Source organism: Pristis pectinata, chromosome 10 (genome assembly GCF_009764475.1).
Source record: "Pristis pectinata isolate sPriPec2 chromosome 10, sPriPec2.1.pri, whole genome shotgun sequence".
NCBI classification, from domain to species: Eukaryota; Metazoa; Chordata; class Chondrichthyes; order Rhinopristiformes; family Pristidae; genus Pristis; species Pristis pectinata.
The window spans coordinates 96,453,759-96,468,674 of NC_067414.1; the positions used below are offsets into that span (position 1 = coordinate 96,453,759).

The window sequence follows — 14,916 nt, forward strand, 5'->3', positions numbered from 1 at the left end:
TCTATCCCGCTGTTATAAGACTATTGAACAGTTCCCTAGTATGATAAAATGGACTCTTGACCTCACAATCTACCTCGTTATGACCTTTCACCTTATTGTCTACCTGCACTGCACTTCCTCTGTAGCTGTGACACTTTTCTCTGTATCGTTTTACCTCGTACTACTTCAATGCACTGTGTAATGAATTGATCTGTATGAACAGTATGCAAAACAAGTTTTTTATTGCACCTCAGTACAAGTGACAATAATAAACCAATTCCAAATACACATCTACTTCTACGGCACTTTCAGACAGTGCTTTCCAGATCTTAATTACTAAAATATTCTCTTTGCTGGTTCTTTTGCCAATTACCTGAAATCTGTAAACACTGGTTATGGACCAGCCCAGCAGCAGGTACACTTCACTGTTCTTCACCTACATCTATTCCAACAGTACCGAAAGCACCAAATAAGTAGAAGAAAAGGTTAAAGAATTGATTCATTGCATGTAAATCCTGGATCTATTACCATAAGATGAGAGAAAGTGTGATTATAACAGGCCTATATTTTTCTGACCACATGGAACAAAGACACTTGGTTATAAAATTAACTATAAATTATAGCGTTTAAGACTATCATGGGACTACGAAACAAGCATGCTCCAAAGCTTTAATGTCACTATAGAGAGACTAATGCAGAATAAAAGTTCTGCAAATGAAATGAACTAAACATCCAGTTCTTGGATCATGAGAAATATCCAGTCACCTTTCACCCTTATCCACAAGCTGTTTCCTAAAGGGGCTCCAGAATCACATATGGGCAATGGCTTCATTTTGCAGTTTTATTAGCAATTTACTTTCTAATTATGTTTCAATGCTTAATAAAATCTAATGCATGTTATTATAATCAGCAGCATCCCTACTCCTTACCATAACTTAACATCGTACTACAAGATACCACAGTATGGGATGAATGCCACAGCAAACACTAACAGTAATTAAACTGGACAAAACCAAAAAGACTTGAAAAATTGGCAGTTTATCATAAAAGTGCAAGTCAATAATTATATAAAAATGTTTGAAAAATTAAAAATAAATGCTTGGTATTTGAAATCGTCTCCATCAAACAGCTAGCAGTTGCTCTGAAGCCGCAATGGTCAGAATAGTTCAGAAAAAAAGTAGGAATGCAAGTACAAGACAGGGAATATATCTAAATAAGGCATCTTTTTCTCTCCTCCTGCACAAAAACTTAAATACAGAACAATGCAAGGTTGAATCAATTAAAAACAAATAAAGCAAACATACCAAGACCCGAAAGTGGTTAGCACATTGTCTTTCTCAAACTACTGATTCAACCTATCCAGATGATGGGATAAACCCTAGATTGAATCACTTTGAAAGGGCACAATACCACGGCACAATGACAGGAAATTGGCAACCTTATGACTTTCTCTCTCTTAAACTATAATTCATGTAGAAATCTGAAACGTTACAATTGCCTCAGTAAGAGCAAGCGTAGTACCTAGGACCTGCTCTTGGGTCTCACAGAATAAGAGAATGCTTACAGTACCCAGAACATTATAGCTAGCTCTAAACCTTTTCTTAGAGCCCTGCAAATTCTTTATATTCATTTAGTTTCAAACTCTCCTTTGAACTCAAAATTGTACCTGCACCCACTTCTACCCTGGCGAGGTCCCCTAACCACTCCTATTAGAAAATTTCTCATGTCATTACTGATTCTTCTTACTTTGCCAATAACTTTCCAATTATGTCCTTTACTTTTTGACCCCTCTGCCAATGGGAACAGCCTACTCCAACTCCAGCCTACCAGACAACCTGGACCCATTGCAATTCGCCTATTGGCAAAACAGGTCTACAGCGAATGCCATCTCCCTGGCCCTACAGTCAGCTCTGGAGCATATGGACAGTAAAGACACATACATTAGACTATTGTTTATTGACTACAGCTCTGCCTTCAATACAATAATTCCAAGCAAGCTTGTCACCAAACTCCGAGACCTAGGACTCAACACCTCCCTCTGTAACTGGATCCTTGAATTTCTAACAAACAGATCACAATCAGTGAGGATAGGCAGCAATACCTCCGGCACGATTATTCTCAACACTGGTGCCCCACAAGGCTGCGTCCTCAGCCCTCTACTCTACTCCCTATACATTCATGACTATGTGGCCAGATTCTGCTCTAACTCCATCTACAAGTTTGCAGATAATACCACCATTGTAGGCCGTATCTCAAACAGCGATGAGTCGGAGTACAGGAAGGAGATAGAGAGCTTAGTGGAATGGTGTCATGACAACAACCTTTCCCTCAATGTCAACAAAACTAAAGAGCTGGTCATTGACTTCAGGAAAGGGGGCAGTGTACATGCGCCTGTCTACATCAATGGTGCTGAGGTCAAGAGGGTTGACATCTTCAAGTTCCTGGGAGTGAACATCACCAACAGCCTGTCCTGGTCAAATCATGTAGATGCCACGGCCAAGAAAGCTCATCAGCGCCTCTACTTCCTCAGGAGGCTAAAGAAAATTTGGTTTGTCCCCTTTGACTCTCACCAACTTTTACCGATGCACCTTAGAAAGCATCCTATCTGGATGTATCACGGCTTGGTACGGCAACTGCTCTGCCCAAGACCGCAAGAAGCTGCAGAGAGTAGTGGACACAGCCCAGCACATCACGGACACCAGCCTCCCCTCCATGGACTTTGTCTTTACCTCTCGTTGTCTTGGTGAAGCAGCCAGCATAATCAAAGACCCCACCCACCTGGGACATTCTCTTTTCTCTCCTCTTCCATCGGGTAGGAGATACAGGAGCCTGAGGGCACGTACCACCAGACTTAAGGACAGCTTCTACCCCACTGTGATAAGACTATTGAACAGTTCCCTTATACAATGAGATGGACTATCACCTCACGATCTATCTTGTTGTGACCTTGCACCTTATTGCACTGCACTTTCTCTGTAGCCATGACACTTTACTCTGTACTGTTATTGTTTTTACCTGTACTACATCAATGCACTCTGTACTAACTCAATGTAACTGCACTGTGTAATGAATTGACCTGTACAATCGGTTTGTAAGACAAGCTTTTCACTGTACCTCAGTACAAGTGACAATAATAAACCAATACCAACAGTTTTTCTCTGTCTACACTCCATGATTTTAAATACCAACAAGATTTTCTTGCAATCTCCTCTGCTCCAAAAGAACACCAATTATGACAATTATTCACAATATACCTACAGTGAGTCTATTTTCCAGTGTTTTTGCAGCAATTTCACTCAGATCTGACAGCTAAACCTTTTACTTGAACATTTGGTGACTGTACTTTTTCAATGCAGAACACTGGTCATTATGCATGACAAGAGATTACCAAAAGTTATATTTTAAGGTAGTCTGTATTTTAACTCCGGAACTCTTTCACCACTTCCATTCACCTCTATTTTAAACAACAAGCTTCTGTGATTAGTGGTCTGCTGAGCTTTCTAATCTATCCTCCCAGGCAATGAATGCCAGTGAAATGCTTTTCTTTAGCACCAGAGTAATCCAATAAGTTAATGAATTCAAAAATAAAAATTTGAACTTTTAATAAAGAATAGACTAAATATAACAGTGCATGGTCTTACTCCATACATTCATCTTCACCATCATTTATACCAGTTCGTTCTCCTGCTCAATCTCAAAGCTTTAAGATGTCGAACATTATTTTCTGATGAAAGGTCACAAAGCTGAAAAATCATTCTGGCATCTCTCTCCAGATGCTGCCTGATCCAAACACTTCTAGCATTTTATTTCAAATTCCCAGCAATACCAGTATTTTGTATTTCCACCACTCTTTCAAACAATGAACCACAGTTTGACGTAACCAAATCACAATTCTGATTTACCTCGACTTATTCTTTTACCCATATTATCAGATCTAGGAAATGGTTCTTGGAGCTTTAACACTGTTGTTTCATTGTCTAACATTGTCAATTTCCCAAATGGAAAATAAAAGATCACAAAAATTTTCAAAATTACTTCTAAGATCAGCAGAAAATATCTGAGTAAACATCATTTCATTTGAAAGTAAAATGAGGCTAGATGAAGCATAAAAATATTTCAAGTTACAAATAAATTACATCTACAGGAAATCAGCGTCATATGCACCTGGAGCTAAAGGTTTTACTCAAAAATTATGACATATGTCCACAAGACAGTAAAATGAATAGCAGTCTTCAAAGACAGTACAAAATAGCCATTTCACAAATCATACCATAACCACATGCAATGCATTTTTCAAACAAGCAATATAGTTGACTGAGACTCTAAGTCAAAAATAAAGTACTAGAAACGGTAAGTGGGTGAAGAAGCATCCTTTGGAGAGAGAAAAAGAGATAACTCTTCAGGTCAACGATCCTTAACAGATTCTATGGCTTTTTTTTTAACTGGGGGGGAAGAGAACACCCAACAAATATTGAAAGGCTCCAAGGGACACCTTCTTATCTATCTAACAGTTCTATCAATGCAGATTTTATTTTTATATATATACACATATATACACACACATATATATACACACACATACATACTGCCTGTCCACATTTGCTCCTGAGAAACTGGTGGAGTTAACCTTCTGAAGTCCTCATACTGAAAGCAGAATGTTTAAAATACATTTAGACAGGTACATGGATAGAAAACATTTAGAGGGAAATGGGCCAAACAACGTCAAATGGGACCAGCTTGGATAGACATCTTGGTCGGCATTGACAAGTTGAGCCAAAGGTGTTTCTGTACTGTACAACTCTATGACTCTACTCCCACTGTAGGGAAGATGCTCCAGGATTTATGACAAGAAATGATGGCATATTTTCTAATCAGGAACTATGCCATCACATTATGAGGTGCAATTTGTAGGTCGTCCTCCTCTCACTGTAAAAGCCATCAACTTGGGAGATACCATTAAAAAGCATCACTAAGTTGCTGCAGTACATTCTGCAGATTTTATATATTCTTAAATTTAATTACCGTAGGCATCACTGGCAAAAATAAGCATTACAGTTAGAAACCTTCTAATGAAAATATTCATGGAGTACTGTTGAATTGGGAGTTCCATTATTTTGACCCAGCAACAATGAAAGAAGAGGACTTCTGAATGAATATATTTGTAAATGCTTCAGTTTTGCCTTTTGCATCCATGTCCTGGACTCTGCCACTTACTCCGACTGCTGAATTGCCCATACATGACAGGGTGTGACAGGAACAGAGACCTGTTGATCTTTCAAAAGTGGGATCATTTAGCTGTATCTATGTGCTACTTCTATTGGTTTGCAGGCACTGGAGCCTCACCAAGTTGGACCTTATTTTTAGGTATGCATGTTCTTCCCATGCTCTTCTGCACTTATACAAATAAGGCTGACAGAAAAGGTAAAATGAGGAATAAGGCAGGTCATGAGGATGCAGATTATGATGGCATTACACAATTTGTCTTTATAGTCATCTTTATAGCTACTACAATCCAACTTCTCAGCATATTAACCCTACTGGTCAATGTTAATAAATTCAGATAGTCCATCCACTGCTGCAGACTAGCAGTATACTATCATCACCAGGACAGCAATACTGCATCAGCTGATTAAACAAACCCTGTACTGCCCTTTTAAGCTGCATTAATACATTGGCCCATAGGTAATATAATTTTCCATTCAATCTGGTAATTGTACATTCACGATGGTTCTTAACTTCAAAAGGATTTGGGATAATAGTTAAGTGTTCTGAAGTAAAACAGTATTCACGATATATTTTAATTTATTCTGAAAATGAGCATTACCAAAAGCAGCTCACTTTAGTCTTTCTTGAGCATTATTTGGAGGTCAACTTGCCGCAAATGTCATGATTTCTAATTAATGGTTAGTTATGCTTACAAAAAAACTGCTATAGAAATGGCTATCACTCCAACCCAGATCTGCAACTTGATCATGAGTTTAGTACTTAGAGGTCCAAAGCAAATATCATCTTTAAGGCATTATATCCTGGTTGCACATGAAAAAAAAAATCAGCCTCCAGGATCCATTAAAAAGTTTTTTTTGCAAGTTCTGATGAAAGGTCATCAATTGGAAACACTGACTCTGCTTCAGTTCTCCACAGATATAAAGAGAGGCACCAGCATCTTATTTATTATGATTCAGTGGTGCAAAGATGCAAGTTAACTTGTCACACCAATTACCCAGGAAAATAGACACACAGTGAGTAATTTTCCCTTCTTCTGCATAGGTAAGCACCAAGACTTTTAATACCCACTTTTCTCAAAAATTCTACTCAAGATCAATAATCCATCATACAGAAAACTGAAGATATAATATTGCATGCTACTACAGGACTTGGATCAGACATGTGGTAATGTTTCTGTTTCTTGTAAAGGTTTGACGTTTAAGACTGATGGCTTTTGAAACCTACCACTGACACAAGGGAAAATTATCAGTTACCCTCACAGTAATTATGACAAATATAAAACAAAATGAACATTTTCTATTTCTTCCTATTATGAGATAGACTTGTATTTACAACTGCCGCCACTGCCACAGGATTTTACAAATAGCTAGTCACCTTGGCCAACTCCCCATAGGGAAAAACTTAACTGGGAGTGAAGGATCAGAAATAAGAGATAAAAGGGCAAAATATCACAATTGCATTTCAGACCACAGACAATCCAATGTAAAATAAACACACAACTAGGGTTACTTTCAAATTCCACAAGTATTGGGAGAACTATTGGCAAACTATCTAGGTCAGAGTTATGATAAAGGAATAACAGCAACCCCACCACCCCACAATAATTTCCTTGTGATTTAGGTGCAAGTGGCTTTAAACAATGAGTCCATTTTAAGATGCATTAGGCAGTAACAATCCTGCTTTTGAACAGTTCTACAAGCATGCATCAAACAACAAGCAAATAATACACCCAGTTTCCAGAGGAACCCATTAGGTTAAAGATGACCTACACTAGGATGGCTGTAAAAGACTTCACAGCATTTGACTACTCTGGGCTGCACCAATTCCTAAAAGTATCATTTTACTATTCAACCCCTGTTCAGCCTCCATCTCTGTTTGTAACATGCTTATTATTGGCCTCTAGAATCTGCATCTGCAGGATTTACCTGGAAATATGTTGTTCTTATTGTTATTACAACCATCACTTTGTAAAGATGCTTTAACTTACTGTGTACAAGATAGTCCAATGGGAAGGAATATGGTTCAGTAGTAGTTCTAACAGGCCACTTGAATAAAAATTAAATTCTGTTATACACTGTACTTTATTTCCTCTGGATGCCCCATAGTACTGCATCGTTAATAAAATGTCTAAATGTTGGACTGACTGGAACGTTGCCTGTAATAGCGGTTAGTGTAACACTATTACAATGCCAGTGACCCGGGTTCAATTCCCGCCACTGTCTATAAGGAGTTTGTACTTTCTCCCCGTGTCTGTGTGGGTTTCCTCCCACATTCCAAATAAGACGTACAGGTTAGGAGTTGTGGGCATGCTATGTTGGCACTGGAAGAGTGGCAACACTTGCGGGCTGCCCCCAGCACAGTCTCAGTAACACAAAAAGACTCATTTCACTGTGTGTTTCAATGTACATGTGACTAATAAATAGCTACTCTCTTAATACCTTGCACAGTAATTGTTATTTACAATTAATACACAGTGATTGCACTTCAAATTTTGTTGTCTCTGCAGTGCTTTCAGATACCCTTAGAACATGACTTCATAAATACAAGCTCCTTGCTATGCACAAATTCTAATGATGAAAGACTTTATTCAAAATAATTACAAATAACAACCTGGAAGGGTTAAATTGAGAACAAGTACATAGATTAACTCTAATGCGTTTCTTCAAGCATGGAAGATTAAGGCACGATCTAACTGAAGTGCTTAAAATGACTGAATAGTGAGAAGGTAGATAAAGGAAAACTATTTCCTCTGGTTGGAGGGTCCAGATGGAGAGTGCAACATTATTAGAGCTAGGTCCTTCAGGGGTGGTGTCAGGAAGCATTCCCTGAGGGTAGTAGAACCCTGGAAGTTGTTCTATTCAAACACCAAGTCTGGGAGTCAATTGAAAATTTCAAGGCCAAGATGGATTGTCTGAAAATGATCTAAATCTTATGACATTTTTTCTTCTTTGTTAATGACTACAGGCAATCCCCAGGTTAAAACAGGGTTCCATTCCTGAGAGCTGTTTGTAACCCAAATTTTCATAAGTCAGAAATGAACAAAAACAGGAGTGTGGGAAAGGATCACAGAAACAGCCGCAATAGGAGAGCGAGCATTGATGGGAATAATGGCACCAGCCTGCCTCACTGATTTAGTGAGCGAGCGAGTCCACTCAGGACTCCAGTTCTGCTTGACTCAGCCCCCAATTGCTGTGGCTCAGGGTGGGGTGGGGGGAAAAAAAAGAGGTCCCATTCCCACCCCGTAGAAGATACCTCCAGCAGCTTACAGATCACTCCCCATACAGACCTCTGAACAGCCAGCACAGCAGCTCAAACCACGAATTCACACTGAAATTACCCCCTCCACCTGTCCATCTTGGCCTTTAATTTTTCCAATACAGCCAGACAGGCTCCAATCACACTGGCCGACTCCAAATCACTTGATTTGCCTCACACTATAAAATTAAGGAAGTTTAGATTGTTTTAAAAATTGTTTACAAAATTTTCAAAATAAATCTTTAAAAGTCAAAAATCCGTAAGTCAGCTCACCCTTACGTTAGGGTGTCCATAAGTTGGGCCCAGGGATGGCCTGCATTACACAAACAGGCATGGGTCCATGTGTGTCCATATGGCTGATATTTTACACAGATGAATAACTACAGCACAAAATCCATTCAGCCCAAAAGATCTATGCAATGCTAACCCTTTACTCAACCTGTCTTCCACCCATTTATACATGCTTGTATTCCTTTCTGCTGGTGTTTCTCTAGTTTCCCCTTAAATGTATCAATGCTATTCACATCAACTCCTCCCTGTTGTAGGGAGTTCCACAGCCTCTCCACTCTAGTGGTGAAGTTTCTCCTGAATTCTCCAATCCAATTAATTAGTGGCTAACTTCTATTTATGACCACCATCTAGCAACCACGTGGAAAATGGCCCAGGCAAATCTTATTAAAAATTGCAGGACAAATCCAATCCAACTAATTAGCACCCAGTCTACTATCAATCATCAAAGTGATGGAAGATGTCATCAACAGTGCTACTGTGCAGCACTTACTCGCCAACAAACTGCGCACTGACACCTAGTTTGGATTTTGCCAGCACCATTCAACTCTTCAACTCCAAACATGGACCGAAGTAGAATTCCAGAGAGGAAGTCAGAATGATTACCCTTGACATCAAAAGAACAAACCATGGTAAAATGGAAATCAATGGAATCAAGGGGAAAACATTCCAACAATTGGAGTCACATACACACAAAGCAAATGCTTTCGAAGGTTAGTCATCCCAGGGTATTGCCATAGAAATTCCTTGGGCAGTGTCCCAGGCCCAAACATCCTCAGCTACTTCATCACTGGGGACATTCACTGATGACTGCACCATCTTCAATCTCATTCACAACTCTACAAATAGAGCAGTCCATGCCTACGTGCAGCAAGACCTGGACAATTTTGAAGCACGGGCTGATAAATGGCAAATAACATTTGTGCTAAGGTTACATGAAATAACCATCTCCAGCAAGGGAGACTGCAACCACCTACCCTCAGCATTCAGTCATTACCACTGCCAAGTCCCACATCATCAACATTCTGAGTGCCACCATTGACCAGAAACTCAACTGCTTCGGAAGCATGGGAACACCACCATCTTTATGTTGCCCTCCAAGTCACACGCCAACCTTACTTGGAAATATATCGCCATTCCTTCATCATCGCAAGTCAAAATCCCGGAACTCACTCTGTAGCACCATTCTGGGAGTACCTTACAAGAAGGACCACAGCAGTTCAAGTGGCAGCTCACCATCATCTTCTCAAAGGCAATTAGTGTTGGACAATAAATGCTGGCCCTGCCTGCAATGCTCAGATCCCATTAAAAATGTAAACGCTTCTATGTCCACTCTGTCAAAATCCCTGACAGTCCTAAAAAAACTTATGAAGTGTTAACAGATGAAAACATTTCATAGTTCCTTCCTTAGTACAGAAATCTAAGCATAAGCTGGTATATTGAGTAATACAGGAAGAAATGTTCACTAGATATAATATTTTTCATTTTAGACTTGAAACGACAAGAGGCCCCTATTCAACTCATCAGATCCATGACAGCTCCCGGGGAGCAATTCCATTAGTTCCATTCCCTCTCTACCCAGTTCTCTGGACCTCTGCAACATACTTGATCCAACATATTATCATCAACTCCTTTAATTCTTTTTGCTGTTAGCTCACACCAAGGGGTCATTCACAATAGCCAATTAACCTACCAGCACGACTTTGGAGTACAGGAGGAAATTGCCACACCCAGAGGAACCCCTTGCAGCCACAGAGAGAATAAAGACAGAGTCAAAGGGTAGAATCAAATCCAGGTCCCTGGAGCTATAAGCTAGCAGCACTAACCACTGTGCCACTATGCCATGCAAAACATTTCTGACCTATGATCATTATTCTACGAATTAAAATTCTCATTCCTGCATTTAAATCCCTTCCCATCTCCCTTCCCCACCCATCTCACCATATCCCATTACAGATTACCCAAACCCATCACTCTTCTGATTTCAACATGCAGAAAAACATCTTCTTAATTCACTTCACCAATAGCAGAGGAATCTTCACTCACTCAGCTAACATTCAAATTTCTTTCATCTCCCTTCCTTGCTTTAGGACTCTTTAAAACCAATCCCTTTGACCACGTTTTTGGTCACTCTCCTATTCACTCCTCTGATTCCGTAACAGATTTTATTCAAACTATTCTCTGAAGTGGAATGTATTTTCTACATTAAAGGTGCCATATAAATGCAGACAGCTGTTGAAGAAAATGATTGTATAACCTCACATCCATGGCAGAAATTGTAAAACACGTCACGTTGAATTTTAATAAACTTATTGAATAATGCTTCCAAAGCATTATCACAAGTGCACACTTCTGTACTTCATTATTAGTTAAAGAATTAAACATTCCTATCACTGGGCAAAACTTACTACTTAAATATCATTGCAGGGTTTAGGCCTCAAATCCCCAAAACAAGTTTCATGAACTAACATTAGAAATGTATATTAAAAAGCCATAGGAAACAATTCATACAGAAAGACGGAAGCTAAGAGCAGGGGTAGGACATTCAACCTTTAGGCCTGCTCGTCATTCAATGTGATAATGGCTGATCATCCATTTCAGAACCCTGTTCCTACTTTCTCTCCATAATCCCTTGATGTGTTTAGCATTAATAAATATTCCACAGTTTCACTACTTTCTGGATGAAGGAATTTCTCCTGATCTCAGTTCTATATGGCATACCCTAGGACCAGAGACAGTGACCCCCAATTTTGGACTCCCCAGCTATGCCTAAAATTCCCAAAGGACTATAGATTTCTATGAGATCTCCTCTAATTCTTCCAAACTCCAGTGAATATAGGCCCACTCTTGCCTCACGTCACTCCTGCTATCCCAAGTATCAAGTCAGTAAATCTTTGTTGCACAGCATAGCAAGAACATGGCAAAAATACCTTTCCTCATAAGGAGACCAGAACACAAAACTCCAGATGGTGTCTCACCAAAGCCATGTACAGCTGCAACAACATCCTTGCTCCTGTATTCAAATCCTCTTGCAATGAAGGTCAACAAACCATTTGCCTTCTTAACTGCTTGCTTTACCTGAACATTGACTTTCAGCAACTGGTATACTGGGACACCCAGGTCTTGTTGCACCACCTCCTTCTCCAGTCATCACCATTCAGATAGTAATATGTATAAATGCACTCTGCCATATCTTGCCCAACTTGTCTAAATCACATTGGAGCCTCTTTCCACCTTTCTCATAGGTCACAGTCCACCCCCCCTCACATTTATCTCTTGTACAAACTTAAGTTTTACTTTCAGTTCTCTCATCTAAATCATCAACATACATTGTGAAAAGTTGGCATAAAGTGCCCTTCTCCAGGAATACAACCTGCTTATTCCTACTTTCTACTTCCTGTCTGTCAATGAATTCTCAATCCATACCCCCAATTGGTAACTGGGTTATTACTGTCACATGTACCAAGTGTATAAAAGTAAAACAGAATGCAGAATATAGTGCTACAGTTGCAGAGAAAGTGCACTGCAGGTAGACAAACACAGTGCAAGGGCCACGATGAAGTAGGTTGAGAGATCCGTGGTCAATCTTTATTGTATAAGAGGTCCATTCAAAGTCTTTTTGAATCCCATGTGCTTTCATGCTAAAATCTCATTGTTATAGAAAAGCAGGTGGTCAACGTTTCGGGTCAGAACCTTTTCTCCGTGGATGCTGCCTGGCCTGCTGAGCTCCTCCAGCATCAACGTACCTTTCATCTAGATTCCAGCATCCGCTGTCCTTTGTAATCTCGTAGTTATATTTGGACTTAGCTGGAAGTCCAAATATACTACATCCAGTGGTTTTCCCTTGCCTATTCTAATATTTACAGCCTTAAAAAAAACTCAAGATTTCTTAAGCGTAATTTCCCCTTCATAAACCCAAGCTGACTTTGTCTAATCCCGATATTGCTTTCAAAGTGTTCTGTTCTTATATCTTCTATAACAGATTCATGCATTTATCCACTACTGATGTTAGGCTAACTGACCTGCAATTTTCTGTTTCTGTCTATCCCTATTTTTAAGTAATGGGGTCACATTTGCCACCCTCCAATCTGGATCCAGAGTCTAAATAATTTTTCAAGATGACAACCAATTTGTTTCCAGGCCCACTTCTTTTTGTACTCTGGGAAGTGTAAACAAAAATTGTATATTAAAACCACACATTCCCTTATATTGCATAGAAGTCACACTTCAAGTTGATGATTTCAGGCATGGTGCTCTTTTCACACGTAAAGACCAGGAGGTGAGTTTTTTTTTAAAAATGTGTTCCAAATAGGCTTTAGACTAATTAGTTAAGTGCAGATGGGTATTTTGATATTCTGTCAAAGAGGGCATTTGAAATTCTGTTTCATCCATTCTCTCTCACCCCAGTCTAACATCAGGACTACAAATTGCAACTCTAATTGACGTTCTCTTCATAGTAATCATTTCATGAACTATTATCTACAATTAGACCTCTGCTATGGAAAAACAGTAAGAACCAAACAGGTTTTAAATTGCAAAATAGATTGGCAATCATTTTTCTAGGGAACATGAAATGCGCAAAACTAATTATTGTAAAATCCAGTGCAGAAACCTTTGCTACAATTCCTTTCAACCCTTAAAGCATTCTTTTCCTTAAAGGAAAATTAAAATTGCTTTGACAAAAAAAAATTAATTTATCACAAGGAATGTGAAATGCTTAAATTCACACATGGGAAATATCTGCAGATGTGACAAAGCTCTGTTCAGATAAATTCATTACTGATTTAAGATTTAGAAGTGTGAAATAATTAGCATTCTCCATTAGCAAATTAGAAATCCCAAATTTAAAAGCTGAAAGAACAATTATATGCTAAATCCAAAGAGAATATCAATCAGTGCTGACAGTACAGCCAGAAAAATCAGTGTGACACATCAAATATGCAAAGACAATCCAAACATCCTAATGCACTTTAATTATGCAGACATCCTGGTCTGAGCATAACCCTGATTTATATATAAAATCCGTTAACCAATTGGTTCTGCCTTCACTAGGTTTCAATTATATTGGATTCAATCTGCATCACAATTTGCACATAGTTTATTCTCATAGCTAATTCCAGTTTTAAAGTAGACCAACCTGATAAATCAAGCCTATAAGCACATAGAAAAGTGGTGGAGAATGGAAGGGAAATGAACCTTACTGATTGATGCAGATTTGCATTACAATAGCAGTTACTCCAGTGACATGACTGGGAAAGTAAACTGATTCACCCAGTGTTGGTAACCTCCATTGAATAGTGTGTTTATACATAATTTAGCTCTCATGACAAAGGCTGCCACAAAAAATACAGATACTTTAGAGTTTAACTTCACATATTTGCTCTTTGAAGTAGAACATAGCCTTAGCTGCAATGCAACTAAAATGGAATTCCTCAAATATCTCACCTTGAGCACTGTCAACTTATAACATCCCAATTATCACACACCAACCCTCAATTCAGTTCCGAGACTAGATTCTCAAGTTTTCTAATGTACTCATGCCTGTGACATAAATCTTCCACAAAATTAAACTGCCAGATGTACGTGTTTAAACTGCAGTGTTAAGAACTGCCGAGAAAGTGGGTTACTGTATAACCATTAACTACATACATATTGAAATTCAAAAACCTGCAGATGCTGGAAATCTGAAATAAAACTGAAAATGTTGGAAACTCTCAGTGGGTCAGGTCTATAAGAGAAACAGAATTAATGCTCCAGGTCAAAGATCCTACATCAGAATGTTACTACTGAAGTTACTCACCTCGGTAACACCAAATGCAGCTCCCAACCACCAAGGACAAGGGCAGCAGGCTCAGGGAACAGCTGCAGGTGTTTGAACGGGAACCTGCAGGTTCCCATCCAAACCACACGCCATCCCAACTTGAAAATATATTGCAGCTCTTTTATCATTGCTAGGTCCAAATCCAAGAAGATACTCACCAATAGCACTGTGGGTGACTTTAAGCAGAAGTACTAATCCACTAGTTTCTCAATGGGAGATGGGCAGTAAATGCTAGCCTTGCCTGCAGCTTCCATATCTCTTAAATAAATGAAAAAAATTGAGTTGCAAATCAATTGACATCAGGGACTTAATTCCCTACAAATTTATTTAGTTAAGTCCATGGAGAA

At 39.1% G+C, this 14,916-nt stretch overlaps 1 protein-coding gene across 1 annotated transcript in view; it reads right to left on the reverse strand.

Moving 5' to 3' along the window:
- The window catches only part of LOC127575539 (serine/threonine-protein kinase MRCK alpha-like), a 367,516-nt gene that overhangs the window by 337,476 nt on the left and 15,124 nt on the right, over positions 1-14,916 (reverse strand).